This window comes from Trichosurus vulpecula, chromosome 3 (genome assembly GCF_011100635.1).
Source record: "Trichosurus vulpecula isolate mTriVul1 chromosome 3, mTriVul1.pri, whole genome shotgun sequence".
In the NCBI taxonomy this organism is placed as follows: Eukaryota; Metazoa; Chordata; class Mammalia; order Diprotodontia; family Phalangeridae; genus Trichosurus; species Trichosurus vulpecula.
Window position 1 is genome coordinate 444,697,115 of NC_050575.1, and position 15,305 is coordinate 444,712,419.

The following is a 15,305-nucleotide window of genomic DNA, read 5'->3' on the forward strand; positions in this document are numbered from 1 at the left end:
GCCTCAGTTTCTTCATCTGTAAAATGAAATGGCTGGACTTAAATGACTTCGGACACTTATCTGTGTGACCCTGGACAAGTCACCTAACCCTGTTTGCCTCAGTTTCCTCATTTGTAAAATGAGCTGGAGAAGGAAATGGCAAACCACTCCAGGATCTTTGCCAAGAAAACCCCAAAAGGTGATGGTCAGGAAGAGTGAGACACAACTGAAAGAAATGAACAAAAACCAGTCATGCTGCCAGTATTGTCAGTGGCAGGACTTGAACCCACATCTTCCTGGCTCTGAGGTTCAGGCTCCCTCTCCACCCCAGGACATAATTAGACATTAAACAGTTATTACAGCAGCCCTTTTCTTGCTTCAATGGAGGAGCACCATGGCCAGTGTACAGAATGACCCGTCGAGGGAGGTCTGGATGCAGGCTCCAGTCCTATTATTTAATCCCTGTGACCTTGGTCACTTCCCCGCCATGGGCCTCAGTTGCCTCATATGAAGGGGTTGGACTAAAGCCCTTTTCAGCTCTAACATCCACGAGGGGAAGTCTCCCAGGGTCAGCCTAGTGAAACAGAAGGACAACCTCCTTGTGGTGAAGAGTAGCATGGCCTGTCTGGAGAGGTCAGGAAGTCCTGCTCACTGTGGGTGCACAACCAATTGTCATGGTTACTGCAGGGGCTCTCTGTCCAGGCCTGGCTTGACCTGAATGAAATGGAAGCAGGCCCCCGCCTACCTTTCCAGTATTCTTTCCCCTTCCTCCCCAACACACACACTCCAATCCAGTGACACAGGCTCCCACATGTACCACAGATAAGACTCTCTTGATGCTGGGCATTTTCTCTGGCTGTCCCGAGACCTGGAACACCCTCCCTCCTGACTGCTGACCTCCCTGGTTTCATGTAAGACCCAACTGAAGTTCCATCTCCTCCAGGAGATCTTCCCCAATCCCTCTTAATTTCTAGCGCCTTCCCTCTGCTAATGCTCCCGTATATGGGCTGCTTTGTATATATCTATTTGCATATTGTCTCACTCATTAGATTGTAAACCCTTCGAGGGCACGGACTGCTTCCTCTCTTTTTCTATTCTGGCACATAGCAGGCCAGTGCTGAATGAATGAATGAAGAGCTCCCTTTCAACTCCAAGGCTGCTGGACTCGACTCCCCATACTGTGGGATGTTTTCTCTATGCAGAAACACAAAAAGTACACGAACCGACCCACCAAGCAGCCAGCCTGGGCACTGTGCCAAGTGCTGGGCTGCAAAGAGAGGCAAAAGACAGTCTCTGCCCTCAAGGAGACCACATTTCTAACAGGGAAGTTGTTGTGTTGTTATGTTCGGTCTTGTCCAACTCCGTGCCCCCATGGACCATGGCACACCAGGACCTTCTATCCCCCACTACATCCCAAGGTCTGTCCAAGCTCACACCCATTGCTTCCACAGCACTATCTATCCACGCCATCCTCCGCCGTTCCCTTCTCCTTTTGCCCTCAATCTTCTCCAACATCAGGGTCTTCTAATGGGTGAGAAAACATGTAAATAACTAGATACCTCCAGATACCAAGAGGAGTTGGGAGGTCATCAGAGAAGAGACTAGGGGAGAGAGGGGAAGAGGGGAAGTGAGAAAGGCCTCTTGAAGGTGTCAGCATTTGAGGGGTTTGTTTTTGATATTTCAAGGCAATCCGGGATAAGTGACTTGCCCAGCATCACACAGCTAGTGTCAAGTGTCTGAAGCCAGATTTGAACTCAGAACTCCAAGGCTTAAGTTGAGTCTTAAAGGAATGAAGGGATTTCCAGAGGTGGCGGTGAAGGAGGAAGCGCATTCCAGACCTGGGAATATAAAGTAAATGTGTAATTTACAGCAGCGTTGGCCAGACCAGTACAAGAGGCAAAGGACAGAGAATTCTTGCTCAAAGCAGCTCCTTCCTCCTCTGTGCCCTCAGGGGTGTGTGACTGCCTGCCTGAGGCTCAGAATCCTCTCTACATGCCTGTACTTAGCACCAAATAAGGACCCCCTTCTCCTACTCACCATGGACAATGAAATCTCACACTAAAAATAGGTGAATTCATAAAAAATATGGAGCTCTGAATCTCAAAGTCGCACAGCTGGTGCCAAACTACATCGACAAGGGAGCTTCCTCACTGGGAATGCCCCGCGCCCATGAAATCATCAGTTTAGTCCAAAAAAAAAAAAGCCAATGGCCACTGGTGGCTGTGGAAGCAGCTGCGTAGCACGCTGGGCCTGTGGTCAAGAAACACAAGTTCAAATCTGGCCTCAGATTCTACTAGCTGTGTGACCCTGGGAAAGCCACTTAACTTCTGTCTGGCTCAGTTTCCTCAACAGTAAAATTGGGATAATAATAGCACCCCCTACCAGGGCTGTTGTGAGGTTCAAATGAGATATTGGTAAAGTGCTTAGCACAGTGCCTGGCACATAGTAGGCTCTTAATAAAGGCAATTCTCTTCCCTTCTCCAATAGTCCAAGGTTCCATGGGCAGCAAGAATCAGAGGCAGGGTTTTAGCAGAAAGATCACTACTTTGCGACCCGAGTTTGAAGCCTAGCTCTGCCACTTACACATCTGTGTGACCTTGGGCCAGAGAGTTCATACACACACACACACACAGATGCCTCAGTTTCCTTCTCTGTGAAATAAGAGGAGGGGGTTGCTTCTGGTACTAGATTTGATATCCTTGGTCTGGAAGCCTCTGATCCCACTGAGTTACACTGTGTCCACCACACCATGCCCCAGTCACTTAACAAAACAAGCCTCTTCACAAATAACCAAATGGTTTGCAGCGTTTATACCTATCCCCTGCTGGAGAGATGCCCACATGCTGGGGCTTCTGGGAAAGGCTTGAGTTTTCCATTGATATAGATGAAAGGGGCGAATCTGGCATTCCTTTCAGTCTCTACGGCCACTGTCAGACAGTGACTGTCCAGTGCTGACGACTTCAGGGTGTGTGATTAGAGGGCCCTAAACCCCTCCCCGAGGCCTTCCCATATCCCACATCCAGGGGCAGGGCCTGGATTCTCCTAGTGATTCCTGACCAGTTAAGGTATTGTTATGTTACCTGGGAGGAGGAGCATATTATTAGCTCAATAACAACTGGTCAACAGGGGTTTTTTTCTTTAGTCTAGAACTTTTACTAAATAGGGAGTGGATGCTAGGGAAGGTGGTCTAGCCACAAAAACTGCATTACAAAGCAGCAGTCATCAAAACTACTTGATACTACTAAGAAACAGAGCCGGGCATCAGCGGAATATAGGTTAGGTACACAAGACCCAGTGGTCAATGACTACGGCAATCTACTCTTTGATAAACCCAAAGAATCCAGCTTCTGGGCTAAGAATTCACCATTTCACAAAAAGTGCTGGGGAAATGGGAACATGGTAGGCAGAAACAGGGCATAGATCAATATCTTATACCGTATACCAAAATAAAGTCAAAATGGGTTCATGATTTAGGAATAAAGGCTGATACTATAAGCAATTTGGGAGAGCAAGGAAGAGTTTACCTGTCAGATTTATGGGAAAGGGAAGAATTCATGACCAAACAAGACGTAGAGAGCACTACAAAATGCAAAATGGATAATTTTGATTATGTTAAATTGAAAAGTTTTTGTACAAACAAAGCCAATGCAACAAAGATTAGGAGGGAAGCAGAAAATTGGGAGAAAATCTTTACAACCAGTGTCTCTGATAAAGGCCTCATATCCAAAATATACAGGGAACTGAGCCAAATTTATAGAAATACAAGTCATTCCCCAGTTGAGAAATGGTCAAAGGATATGAACAGGCAGTTTTCAGAGGAAGAAATTAAAGATATCTATAGGTATATGAAAAAATGCTCTGAATCACTATTGATTAGAGAAATGCAAATCAAAACAACTCTTAGGTACCACATCTCTCCTGTCAGATTGGCTAACATGACAAAACAGGAGAATGATAAATGCTGGAGAAGATGTGGGAAAATAGGAACACTGTTATATTGTTGGTAGAGTTATGAACTGATGCAGCCATTCTGGAGAGCAATTTGGAACTATGCCCAAAGGGCTATAAAAAAGTGCATACCCTTTGACCTCTTAGGGCCATATCCCAAAGAGATCACACAAGTGGGAAAGGGACCAGTATGTACAAAAGTATTTATAGCAGCTCTATTTGTGGTAGCAAAGAATTGGAAATCAAGGGGATGTCCATCAATTGGGGAATGGCTAAACAAGTTGTGGTATATGAATGCAATGGAAAACTACTGTGCTATAAGAAATGGGGAGCAGACGGACTTCATAATAACCTGGAAAGACTCATATGATCTGATGCTGAGTGAGGGGAGCAGAACCAGGAGAACGTTATACACAGTTACAGCCACATTATAATATCTGTGATGACTAACTCCGATAGACTTAGCTCTTCTCAGCAATACAAGGCTCTAAGACCGACCCAAAGGACTCACGACGAAAAAAGCGATTCACATCCACAGAAAGAACCATGGAGTCTAAATGCAGATTGAAGCAAACTATTTGCTCTTTTTTTCCTTCTTTTTTGGTTCATTCCATTAGGGTCCATTCCATTCTTTTTTACAACTTGACTATGGTGTAAATTAGTTTAATGTGAATGTAGATGTAGAACCTATATTGGATTCCATGTTGACTTGGTGGGGGCGGGGAGGAAAAGGAGGGGGGAACTTGGAACTCAAAAACTTCTGGAACTGAGTTTGTAGACTGAAAATAAAAAATAAATTTCAAAAAATAGGGAGTGGAAAAATTGGATCCATTTTTAGGAAATTTTATTGATATATTTTTGTTTTTAAATCACCTTCGTTTTCAAATATATCCCTCCTCCCACCCATCATTTCCCCTCTAGCTGTCTGGGTCTTAATAAGGCTGCTTGTGGCCCAGTGGGCAGAGCACTGGGCCTGGAGCCAGGAAGACTTGAGTTCAAATACTTACAGTCTGTGTGGCCCTGGGCAAGTCACTTAATCTGTCTGCCTCAGTTTCCTCAACCCCTAGCTCCCAGGGTGGTTGTGAGAATCAAATGAGAGATGCTGGTAAAAAGTACTTAGCGCAGTGCCTGGCACATAGTAGGTGCTTCATAAATGCTTATTCGCTTCCACTTCTAGTTTACACCCCCCCCCCCCGCGGTTCAGCTGCGCTCTCCCTCTAGAGAGCTTCTCTGTTGCTTTTGCCCCCTCTCCTCCCGGGGTCACAGAGATCTTGTCCAGCCCCTGGAAGGCCCCATAACGGTCCCAAGGAGGCTCACGGGACAACTCCCCAAGCTTCCCATCAGCCAGAGAGGTTTTCTGCTCGCTGGCCCAGGAGTCCCCAAGCAGTGACTGGGAGAGTGGGGCTTGGCCCACATATGGCCCATCCGTGCAACTCCCCAGCACAGACCCCTTTAGGGGACTCTCTCTCTCTCCCCACACAAGTGCACCACGCTCACACACACACACACACACACACACACATGCACACATGCACACACACATGACCACGCACATACATACAACACACACAACACACACAACACACGTGCACATGCATACATGTGCACACGCGCACATACCACACACCTGCACATACACACATACCACACACACGCACAAACACTTGCACGCGCACACATGCGCACGCACGCACACCTGCACATACACACACATATCACACAAGCACACACATGCACACACACACACTGTCTCTGAGGCACATCCCCTCAGAAGCCCCTGAGGCCACACCCAGCTTGACCAAGGATTCCAGGGCCCAGTGTCCAGCTAAAGGCTCTCAGGCCTGCCCTGGCAGACCTTGTTCCCCGCCTCCTGTACCACTGGCACAGCCACAGTCCAGCCTCCCCTCAGCAGCGCTGGGACCCCAGCTGAGGAGCAGGCAGGACCCACAGGCAGCCTCCCTTCCTTAGGAAGCAGGTCCAGACTATGAAGTGACCCGGGATCTCAGGCTGAGGGGTGACAGGGCCCTCAGGGCATCTCTGTCCATCCCTGCTGGTCGTGCTAGAGGAGGCCAGGGAGGCCTGTATGAGCATCTGGCACTTAGCAGCCCTTTCAGGAAGGAACACTTCTTCCATAGGTTATCCCACTTGGTCCTGCCAGCCGCCCTGTGAGGTGGCTGCTGTGACGATCCCCATTCCACAGACAAGGAAGCTGAGGCTGAGAAGGGTAAGGAAGCAAGGTTGCAACCCGAGGCCCTGGAGCCATCGTTTCAGCAGAGCCGGATCAGAACCAAGTCTTCCAAGTCCAGATCCAGGGACCAGCCAAAGCCAGGCCGAGGGAGCCTCCCGGTTCTCCAGGCCTGGCCCTCCCTTCTCTCCCCCACACAGATCTCCCCACTCCCACCCCTTTTCTCTTCCTCTTCCTCTCCCTTTGTGCCCTGGAAAAAATCGATTAAGCCCCAGTGTGGGGGCCACAGGGGCCCGCGATCCTCGGGCTGTGGGGAGGGCGACTCCGGCATTTGGGCAGATGCCTTTTTGTCCAGGACAAAGCCCCCCCTGCGAGCCTGCCCCTGGCAGGCGGCTTTCATCCCCCTCACATCAAAGGGCTGTTCTGCATATGAAAGGGGCAGGAGCCCCCAGCCACCCCACAGAGGGACTCACATCTGTTCCCTCCCTTTGGGGGGGCCGCTGGGCTTTCTCTCACTTTCTTTCCCCCCTTCGCTTCCCATGGAGCCCCCCATTCAAGCCCCTGAAGGATCGTTTGGGAGCCTGGGGGAGGAAGGCCTTAAGAACCCTCTGGGCTGGAGACTCGGGTTTTTATAACACCTGGAGAAAGGGCTTTGGTCTGATAGCCTTGAACCAAGGTCTGGCTCCCTACTCCGGGCCAAAGCTTCGGGGCTCCAGGACCCTTCTGTGACCCAGGAGAAGACCCAGCCCCTTGGGAATGGCGCTGCCCCCCACATCCACCCAATGAAAAGTCTGAAGGTTGGGCAGGTCACTGGTCCCTTTTGTCATGGTAATGGTGCCAGCAAATTCTCAGAAGGAAGGAATGGGACCTTCGGGGCAGCAACAGGCTTCCCTTGGGAGCTGGGGCCACCCTTCACCAAAGGGGCTCCTTTCCAAGCCTAGACACTCAGCTTCCCTCCTATGAGAAGAGGAGGTGGAGGATCCTAACTCCTGAGCTGGAAGAGGCCTCAAGACCACCGGCAGAGGACCCCAGATGTACAAGATCCAGGAGGCCTAGCAAGAGTCAGGAAGCCACATAGAGCTTGAAGGAGCGGGCGAAGTTACAGAGAAAAAGACCAGGGACAACAGTGAAAAGCACATCAGAGACTTGGAATGGTCCAACCCCATTCTCCACATTTTACAGTTGAGGAAACTGAGGCATGGGGAGGTTCGGTGACTTGTCCAAGGTCACACGGGTAAGGGGCAGAGCCAATATCTGAGCTCAGTTCCTCTGATGCCAAATTCAGCAATCTATGCCTTGGGTTTGAATCTGACTCTCACACTTACTGCCCATGTAACCCTGGGCAGGCCTCATTTTCCTAATCTGGTAAAAATAATACTAATAATAAAGGGGGGGGCATGTTTGGACTAAATTACCTCCAGGGCCCCTTCCAGCTCGAAGTCTCTGATCCTATGATCTGTCTGGCTCCAACCCCCTCCCTGTGCAAATAAGGAGACTGAAGACAAAGAAGAGCATGTGACTAGCCCAGGGTCACACAGTTAGCAAGCTATTAGTAAGTGGCATAGTCAGAATTCGAAGCCAGCACTCTGTCCTCTATACTATGAACTAGAAAAAAAAAATGGTCTAAGATTCCATTCACAGAAGACATGAGGGAGGGGGCTGAGGAAGTCTAGACCAAACTCTGAACCCTCCTACTGCTGATGCCAAAATTTTTTATACCTGGCGAAGCACTGGGAATGTAATATGTACTCCTACAGCCCAATTCTCTCTCATACTGTTCCCCCTTTTTATTCCTCTCAAAGAAGGACAAAATTGTTCTCTATTTTTGGATCCCAGAGTCCAGAAAATCATAGTTCTAATCCAGGTTGGGTCCTGACCCTGAGTTAGTCACATGTCCTCTCTAGGTCCTGTTCCTTGTCTGTAAGCCAGACAAAAGTGGATGATCTCTCAGGTCCTTGCAATTTACTGTCTGTGACTCCATTACCCTCTGGGGAGCCCATTAGGGCTTCATTTCCCAAACTTGCTGGGCCATTGCTTGAAATTCATTGACAGCGGTTCATAAATCATGGTCCGAGAGGTCCTGGGGTAATGAACTTGCACCAGGGAAGATGGAGGCCAGGGACATTTTGAAACAAAAATAGATGTAATGGAGTCTAGAGACAATTGTGGAAGATATTTCTGATAAATGCATCATTTCTCATTTGGCATTTTTGGAAGGAAAAATGTCACTAACATCAACATTTTCCCTAGGAAACCACTGACTTCCCATGGAACACCATTTAAGAAATGATGTTTTGGGAATTCACTTTGTGGGACTGAGGCAGATAAAGCCATATTCCTCAACCACTGTGGGTATTTCAGTCTCCCTCCCTCTTCCTAGAATCTCCTCTGAGTGCACTCCTCTTTTTCTTCCCTTTCTTCCAAGATTCACATTCTGTGATAAGCCTTTCAGTGAACATGGAAACCCAGTGTGACCCTCTCTCCTGTGTGGTATGACAGTGGAAAACAAGATAGTTTTGGAATCCAAGAACCTGGATTTGAATCACATGGCATGGGAGCAGAGAGGTGGCACAGTAACCACAGCGCTGGTCCTGGGAGTCAGCAAACCCTGTGTTCAAATGCTGCTTCAGAGGCTTACCAGCTGTGTGACTCCAGGTCATTCATTAAACCTCTCTCAATCTTGGTTTCTTTGTCTGTCAAAATGAGGGTCATGACACCCACCTCCCAGATTGTTATGAGGATCAAATAAGATGATATTTGGAAATCTCTTTGAATGTCTTAAATTGCTATATAAATACTAGCTATAAGATGAAGACTCGAGCTTCTGGTTTGTTTGTTTTTTAAAATTGGGACAATCTTCCTTTTCCAATTCTATGACATCTCTCCCAAGCCCCGTTTGGGCCTGCTGACAGCAATCACATCTGCCATTCTTTGAGCGTCCAAAAGTGTAATCCATCTGAGCCCAGTGAGAGGAATTCATCAAGGACAGTCAGATGCTTCATTACTCCCTCTTTATCTATCTCAGATGTCATTTCTCTCTTGGCCACCATCTTTATTTTGTCCTTGCCAGGCTAAAGATCATTCCCCTTGGCAGAGAAAACAGAAGCAACATAGGACTTGGACAATCAACCAATAGGTATTTAGTAAGCACCTTCCCAGAGAGCCACCCCATATAAGAACTAGTATTTTTAAAGACAAAAAATTTTCAAAAGCATAATACGTTGAAAAAGTCTGAAAAGAATGTGTGCAAGGTACAATATTTGTGAGCCTCCCAACTCTGCAAAAGAATGAGATGGGGGCTCCTCCTTTGAGCTATGCTTGTTCTTTATAATTTTAGAAACATTTAAACACTGACTTTTTAACATTGACTTTTGATTGTTTCATGATTGTTCTTTTCATTTATATTGTTATAGTCATTGTGAATATTATTTTATTGGCTCTACTTTCTCATCTTGCATCAGTTTATGTAGGATTTCCCTGCTTCTCTATATGCATCAATTATATACATACACACACACACACACACACACACACACACACACACATCTTTTTTTTTAATTCAAAGGAGATTGGTGAATGCTCAGTTCATGTCTCTTTAGACAACTCCCATTTTTCCTTCTCACTGGAATTATATCCCTTTGTGTCTTCAGAATTTCATTCTTGAGGGTTTTCCTCACTTTTGGGGGTGATTTCTCCAGCAGAATAATAGCCATTCTCTGAGCTCCTCTGAGCTCTTTGACATCTGTTCTGCCCACATCTATGGGGTACGTCAGGCTGTGCCTGGCTTTTCCTGTCTTCTATCACCAATTCAAGGATGAATTGGGTGGGATGACACCCAGCCAAGGTATCCATCATTTCTAAGCCAGCATCTAGTTCCTCCTGTTAGTAAGGATCAGATACAGAATAGAATCTCCCCTTGATTGTTCTTCCACCTTGTGAAGTATAAAATTGTCATTAAGTCAAGAAATTATTAGCCAAGGAAGAGAAGAAAAGAGGAGAGAGAGAGAGACAGAGACAGACAGAGACATGGAAAGACAAAGAGAGAGGGGGGAGAAGGAGGGAGGGAGAGACAGAGAGAGAAACCTTCTCTAGTCTATTAGTGCCAAATGGATACAGGACCTAAATAGAAAAGGTCACATCCAAAAGAAACTAAAAAGAGAACAAGAAGACATACTTTTCAGATCTCTGGTTGGGGGAGAATCCTTAACCTAGTAACTGGCAAAAGACATACATCTTAGAAGCTGAAGGAGATCACTTCAATTACATAAAATGTAAAAGCTTTTGCTCAAAGAAAATCAATTCAGCTAGAATAGAAACAGAACTGAGGCAGGGGGGATCTCAGCATGAAGTATCTCTGGTAAAAGTCTGATGAGATGGCATGGAACTGTAGATAAACAGCTGGCCTCAGGGTAAAAAATAACTGGGTTGAAGTCCTGCTTCTGACACAGACTGGCTGTGTGACTCTGGGTAAGTCACTTTACTTCTCCATGCTCCAGCATGCTCTCTAAGACAGTTACTGCATCACTCCGTGATGTCATTGGTCCTCTTCTAAAATGATGGCTGAGCAACAACAACTGCCATTCAGATGCTGATCTACTCAGGTAGGAGTGTCCTCCCTGGCAATTCACCATAGAGGGAAGGGAACAAGCACCCACTATGTGCCAGGCATTAGGCTAAGCTCCTGATAAATGCTATCTCATTTGATTAAATCACAAGTCTGCTCCAAAATAAAGAAAATCTAATATCCACAATGCACAGGGGATTGACACAAATATCCAAGAGCCATTCCCCAATGGATGAGTGATCAAAGAATATAAGGAAATGATTTTCAGAAGAAGAGACGTGAGTGGCTGCCAACCATATGAAAACCTGTTCCAAATCACTAATAATAAGAGAAATAAATAAAAACCTTGGAGGTTTCACCTTACACCATGAAACCAATCAATCTACAAGCATTTATCAAACCTATGCTCTAAGGTGAGCATCCATCCATCAAAGCCAGATTTTTAAAAAAGAAACAATGTTGGTAGCAATCAATCAGTAAACATTTATTAAGCACCCACTGTGTACCAGGAACTGTGGGAAGCTCTAGGAATAATACAAAGAGAAGTAAAAGACAATGCCTGCCTTCAAGGAGCTCACAATCTAATCTGAGAGGCAACAAGGCAACAAATATATACAAACAAGCTGTATACAGGATAAAGTAAAATAATTAAGAAAGGGAAGGCACTAGAATTAAGGGGGCTGGGGAAGAAGGCTTCCTGTAGAAGGTAAGATTTTAGTTGGGACTTAAAAAAAAGGCCAGGTAGAACTTAGAGAGGGGCAGATTTTAGTACAACATTAGGAAAAAGTTCCCAGTAATAAAAGCTAACCCAAAGTGCAATGGCCTACTCTAAGAAGGAGGCTTTCCACCAGTGAAGCAAAGGTTGGATGACCTTTTGTTCAGTACAGCTTGTACTTTACAGCAATTCCAATCAGATGTTGAGTGTTTCTGCAACGAGTGTTGGTGATTATGATTCAATTCTGGCCACACAGAGTACTTACAGCTCCTATTGGTCAACATGGGATTGTTGGCGGTAATTTCCAGCTGGGCATGTTGAACCAGCCATGGGGGTATCAGAAAACTTACATATGCATGCGAGTTTTCTGTGGCTCCTAGGATTTCAGTCACCCTATCAAGAAACCTTTGCGTGGGGGTTGTCTGGGTTCCTTTGGGAGTGTAGATTCAGGGAATTCCATCAATCATGCTTGTCTAGAACCATCAACAGAAATTGCCAAGGACAAAAGCCTTCCACAGGTTACCCTCCAAGCTCAGCTGCTGCCATGTGCCTGGTAGAGCCTGGCCAAGGCCTTCCCTTCCCCCCAGGGCACTCACTGCCTCTGAGGACCACAGTCCAAGTCTGGGTCACACACAAACACATGCCCACGCTAAATAGATAGGTCTTTGATCTTATTTGCCCAACAGCTGAGGTTCTCTCACTCCTGACATCTCCCAAGCCTTATCCACCACCCCTTCATGGGCCCACAAACCGAAATGAGGTGGAATGAGAAAGCGCCTTTAGGGGGTGGCAGACAAAGAAGCCTCCAGAAAAGGGCATTTTCAAAGTAAATGGAAAGTGTCTTGAAAGTCCAGGGAAAGGCTCTCCGGAGCCAGGTGAGGAAAAGCCACCCACAGCCAGAGTCCTTCAACACGCCTGAGATTTGACTCGTGTGTGAGGCGGGGCCAGCCAATCTACTCTGTGCCTATACTGAAGTTGCCTTAGAATCCGACTCCTATGTCCTGAGAACTCACAGATTCTCTACCGAGTTCCAGTCTAGCCTCAGACACATCCTAGCTGTGTGATCCTGGGCAAATAACTTCTCTCTGCCTCAGTTCCCTCATCTGTAAAATGGATATGCTAATAGCACCTGCCTCCCAGGGCTGTCATGAGGACAAATTAGTGACTATATAGAACTCCACCATCTGGCTTCCAGTCCCATCATTCAGAGTTACTGATGGTCTCTTAACTGCCACATCCAATGGCCTTTTCTCGATCCTCACCCTTCTTGACTTCTCCTTAATACTCTCTTCTCCAAAGTATTCTGAGTACCACTCTCTCCTGGTTCTCCTCCTACCTGTCTGACCACTCCTCCTCTGTCTCCTTTGCTGGCTCTTCATGCACATCACACCGACTAACTGGAGGTCTTTCACAGAGCTCTGCATTAGGTCCTCTTCTGTTCTCTCTCTATGCTATTTCACTTGGTGATCTCATCACCTCCCATGGATTTAATTATCAACTCAGCAGTGGGAGTGATTCTCAAACTTATTTATCCAGCCCTAACCTCTCTGCTGACCACTATCCTCGCATCTCCAACTGCCTTTCATACATCTCCAACTGGACATCCAGTAGACATTTTAAACTCAACACATCCAAAATTGAACTCGTTATTCCAGACCCCCTTCCAAACTTCTCCATTGCTGTTGAGGGCACCACCAACCTCCCAGTCCTCCAGGCTCACAACCTAGACATCATCCTCAACTCCCCATTTTTTCTCATCTCTCACATCCAATCTCTTGCCAAGGTCTGCTGAATTTCACTTCTGCGACATCTCTCAAATACTTCCCTTCCTCTCCTCTGATACTTTCACCACCCTGGTGCGGGTCCTCACGCCTGGATTACTATGGTAGCCTACTGGATGGTCTCCCAGCCAGAAGTCTCTCCCCACTCCAGTTCGTCCTCCATTCAATCACCAAAGTGATTTTCCCAAAGCACAGGTCTGACCATACTACCCTCTTTCTCAGTAAACTCCTGTGGCTTCCTGTCACCTCCAAGATCAAATACAAAATCCTGTGTTTGGGGTTCAAATCCTCTTGTAACCAACCGCCCCATACCTTTCTAGTCTTCTTACAGTCTACACCTCCCCCGTATCCTCTTCCATCCAGTACCACTGGCCTCCTAGTTATCACACAAACAACACACTCTCTCAGTTCCAAGACATTTTCTCTGGCTGTCCTCCCGTACCTGCAATGTTCTCCTCTCCCATCTCCACCTACTGACTACTCCCCAGCTTCCTTCAAGGTCCAAGATAAAATCCCACCTTCTATAGGAAGTTTTCCCAAGCCATCCTAATTCTAGTGCCTTCCCTCTGATTCCTTCCTATCGATCCTACACATAGCTCGTTTGCATGCATTTGTTGTATGTTGTCTAACCCAGTCCATTCTGAGTGCTTCAAGGGCAGACTGTCAGTTACCTAGCACATAAGTGCTTACTGACTGAAGAACTGGACTAAGTGAACTCTAAGCGCCCTTGCATCTCTAAATCTATGATCAAAGGTTCCTTCCAGCTGTCTAGAAGCCATGGCATCCAACCTCTATACCAAAGGAATTCTGTGTTATGATACTCCCAACAAGCAGTAATCCATCCTCAGCTCAATGGCCTCCAAGGAAGGGCAAACCATGATGACTCAAGGCAGCTTGAGAGAAATGATTGTTAATAACAAATGATCTGGGGAGATCCACATTCCCTCCTTTTTCTAAAGTCCTGATTTTAAAAATTCAGGACCTTGCTGTGAGATTGGACTAACTTCTTTGTTCAGACCCCACACAAGTGGGGCAGCCACTGTGTCCTGTTCAGGCTTGATTAAAGCACAAATTCTTTGAAGAGACTGTCCAAGGCTGAGGGGAACTTAAGTGGATGACATCATCAAAATTCAGGTCCAGCCCCTCAAAACTCTGACTGGTTAATGAGAGAATGAATACTACAGAGTTGACTGCCATCCTTTTGGCCACTCCTCTTCCAAAAAGCCATATAAGCCATGAGCCCAACACCATGATTGTCTTTGGTCTGAGAGAGACAGGCCACATGACCATTCTTTTATTAAAATGTTGACATTATTAATAAAATGATTAAATGGCCCAGAAATTATGTCTCTCAAATGTTTTTAATCACCACAAGCCGCTTTTGCGCAGCTCACACTACTAGAATCTTTTTCTGACATTAAGCTCAAATTGGTCTCTTCACACCTGGCCCCCATTGCTCCAGGCTCTATCCTCAGAACAAAACAGATCCAATGTAACCCCTCCTTTACATGAGAGCCCTTCAAATACTTGAAGACAGCTTTCATGTCATTCCTCCAATCTTCTCTTTTTCATTAGAGACATAGCCAGTAACCCCCATATGACATAGACTCATCATGGTTGCCTTCCTCTGGACACTCTCCAGTTTCTCAATATCCCTGTGCTCACGGGCCCAGTCCCACTGCTGTTCAACCAACTGCCGTGCCTGCATATAATGGAATACCATTGTGCTATGGGAAATGATGAAGTGGATAGTTCCAGAGAAACCTTGGAAGAGCTGTCTGAACTGACAAAGAAAAAAATAAGCAGAACCAAGAGAGAAAACAGAGAATAACAAAAACACTGTAAACACAAACAACTTTGAAAGAATTAAGAATTCTGACCAACTACAAGTCCAGAGGACTCATCTCCTGAGGGGTGACAGATTCAGAGTACAAAATGAGACATATTTCTTTTGGACTTGGCCCATGTGGGAATTTATTTTGCTTGATTATACATATTTGTTACAAGGGTTTTGACTTTCTCTTTTCTCCCCAATGGGGAAAATTTTAACTGAAAAAATAAGAAACAGAAAATAAACTCTTGTGAACTTTGATTCAGTTTTTTGTCAGTCAATAATTTTGTTCTCAGAATAGT

The 15,305-nt window shown here is 46.2% G+C and overlaps 1 protein-coding gene across 1 annotated transcript in view; it reads right to left on the bottom strand.

Annotated features, from left to right (window-relative positions):
- The window catches only part of TRABD2A (TraB domain containing 2A), a 64,273-nt gene that overhangs the window by 28,455 nt on the left and 20,513 nt on the right, over nt 1-15,305 (bottom strand). The gene's annotated exons all lie outside the window — the stretch shown is intronic.